We start from the raw sequence: 2930 nt of genomic DNA on the forward strand, positions 1-2930 counted from the left end.
CTGCCGGTGAACGAGTTTTCCTAGGGCAGTAAACCAGTCCCTTGAAGGTCCTGCAGTCCTGGTCACGCGCCCCTCTTGGTCCATACTTACTTCACTTGCTCACGGCAGCTGAGACTGGCTGTAGAGAAGAGGGGAGCTGCCGAGGGCCCTGGGTGTCACCCGCCCTCTGCCCTGCGCTCGTGGGTCCCTCACCCCTGCCTCTGTGCCCGCATCTCTAGGGCAAGGGGCCCATCAGGGGACGAGCTGGTCACTACTGTTCAGTGGACTCTGAAGGAAACAGGACCCAGCAAGTCCTAAGTTGGCAAAAGGGACAGTTGCCAATTCCTTATCCAGTGAGGGTGTGTGGCGATGGCGTACTGCCCCCTCAAGACAGGTTCAGGTCCTGAGACCCCCGTCCTGCGGTGCGAACCCACTTGTGGGTGGGCTCTCAAAGTCCAGCCCCTGGTCCTGTGGGTAAAGACTCACTTGTAAATAAGTTGTTCCGAGACCCCGCTTAGCTGAGGCCGCGCTGAGCCAGGTGGGTCTCAGCCCCTAACGCCTGGCTGAGAGGCAGAGGAGTGCGGGAGGCGCTTGCTCAGGGGAAGCCAGCGGAGGAGCAGGGCCCCTTTGCCTTCAGAGGCCACAATGCTGCGACGCCTTGGATGGAGCCTTGGATTCTGGAACTGGAAGCCGATAAATCCCTGTTTAAACAACCCACCTGTGGTATTTATCTCAAGAGATGGTGAATGGGCTTCACTTACTTCCATCCATTGTTCCACTGATGCTGAGGAAGTCAAGGATGTGCCAAGTCTTCTCTGAACTCCCCACCTAGGAATGCCTTGTCCACACAGCCATTAGAAAGCACATCACATCAACCACATTCTGTGTTCCCTTTTTTTATCCCAAAATTCACAAACAAATTAAAAAAGAACAAGAGCAAGACCTGGTTGCTTTACCCATTTCCAAGGATTGAACCCATCACTGGCAGAGTTTCAGTCTGAGAGAGCTGGTCTATTTCCTAGGTCATTAGTACTTTTATTTTGTAGGCCTTTTATTATCCCAACCCGAATTCTGGGAGGTATACAAGGGCATCCCATCCATAATGAGCCCAGGACTCCAATATTTGTCCCCATTTGCTCTGCAACTATGAGAATCCTACCACAGTGGATGGCCTCTCATGTTGGTCAATAAATATTCATTCAATTTTTAAATTATATAAGTATATATGGGTGTAGGTGTGTAGTAAGAACATAAGTTTGTTCAAAACATGGTCTGGCCTTTGTCCTCAGCTTCTAATCCCTTGAAAAGTCAATATAGGAGCATCTTTGCTTGCTTGAGGGCATTGTGTTACAACCGTAATCTAACAGTGACTTAGTGTAGGAACGGGCTCCACGGGATGGTCTTAGGTAGAGATGCCTAAGAGAAAATAACAATGTGATTTAGGACCAGGACCTCGGGTCAAGCCAGACGGTAGTAATTAAATTATGGGTCACCTGGTATCAATGGACCTGCAGACTGTGAGCAATCAATGAATCCTGCCTACATAATGGAGCGCTGAGGCTGGTTGTGTGTCCCTGGTTATCAATACTCCATGTATATTGTCACACATCGTGGCAGTGAGGCGTTAAAACGGTCCTTGGCGCCACTAGAGAGGGCAACTCTAAGCTCCACGTTTGGACTCCTCCAAGACTATTCCCTGAGCTCCTCTTTCCTTAGTTGATTTTCCTCTATACTTTCCCTATGATAAAACTTAACTGAGATTGTAACAACTTTCAGGGAGTTCTGTGAGTCTTTGTAGAGATTTATCAAAACAGGGGAGGTTTTGGGGACCCCCTAAACATGTAATTTGGTATCAGAAGTCAGTGATCTGGCATGGATACTATTTCCTCTAAACTGTGTAATTGGCCAAACACTCACGGCATTTATTTACTTATGTAAATATCCTAAGTACGCTACGTAGAATTCCTGTGTTTTTATTTGTCTCCTTTCCTTATCCTTTCCTATATATTCTGTCATAAAGTCAAAGGGCTTCTTTTTAGGGGAACAACGTCCTGCTTGTACGGAGGGATCAGTTCTTTATGGTGATGTATGTCCTTCCATCTCGTTTTGCCTTTGTGCATGGTTTCTCCTTGGCTGGCTCTTAATGCAAAGATTTAAAAAAGCAGCTGTTCAAGTTTTTGTTTCTTATTTTCTTTTATTGCTTCAAATTTGGCAAAAAATAAATTTTTAAAAATTATTTCATTTTGGGTTTGCTTTGGCAGCACATCCACTAAAACTGGAACACACAGAGAAGATTAGCATGGCCCCTGCGCAAGGATGACATGCAAAGTTGTGACGCGGTCCCTACTTTCACCCCGTCAAGTGACCAGCTGGCCTGCCGGCCACAGGGTGTGCTTGCTCTCCCTGTCTTGATTAATTGCCGTTTCCAGGAAGGGGTAGTAATTGGTCCCCTCTGTTCTCACTGGAGCTTGCTTAAGTAAAACTTAATGTCTAGAAAAAAATTTTGTTGTGTTGCTTTTAGTAATTAAAAAAAATATTTACTAGACTACTTCTATCAGCCACAATCACATCCATATAAATATTTAAGGGAAAAATTTAGTTTATGTTAAGGAGGATGAGAACTAGTTGGAAGACTCCGGGAGGATAACATTGAGAAGGTATTGTATAACCATGATTTTGGAAGTAGATGAGGATTGTGGTTAATAATATAAATATAGGCATTATCTTCTACAGAGTGTTAAGATGTGGTGATACATGGGGAAAACATAGCTAATGTAATTTATGGACTATAATTAACAACACCTTTGTAAAGTTTTTGTAGGAAAAAAATTGTTACTATATTAATTCTAAAGGTTAAAAAAAGAATATGGGATTTGGTTTTGTGAGCTATGAATATGATTAAGCTTTTTCCTCTTCTTTTTTTTTTTTTTCATTAATAAGGAGACCTTGAC

The 2930-nt window shown here is 44.2% G+C and overlaps 1 non-coding gene across 1 annotated transcript; it reads left to right on the forward strand.

Moving 5' to 3' along the window:
• Nucleotides 1-2228: 2228 nt before the first annotated feature.
• On the forward strand, nucleotides 2229-2330 carry LOC111766991 (U6 spliceosomal RNA). Its single transcript, XR_002798902.1, has one exon. It is a non-coding gene; the product is annotated as a U6 spliceosomal RNA (small nuclear RNA).
• Nucleotides 2331-2930: the final 600 nt, after the last annotated feature.

Source organism: Dasypus novemcinctus, chromosome 27 (assembly GCF_030445035.2).
Source record: "Dasypus novemcinctus isolate mDasNov1 chromosome 27, mDasNov1.1.hap2, whole genome shotgun sequence".
In the NCBI taxonomy this organism is placed as follows: domain Eukaryota; kingdom Metazoa; phylum Chordata; class Mammalia; order Cingulata; family Dasypodidae; genus Dasypus; species Dasypus novemcinctus.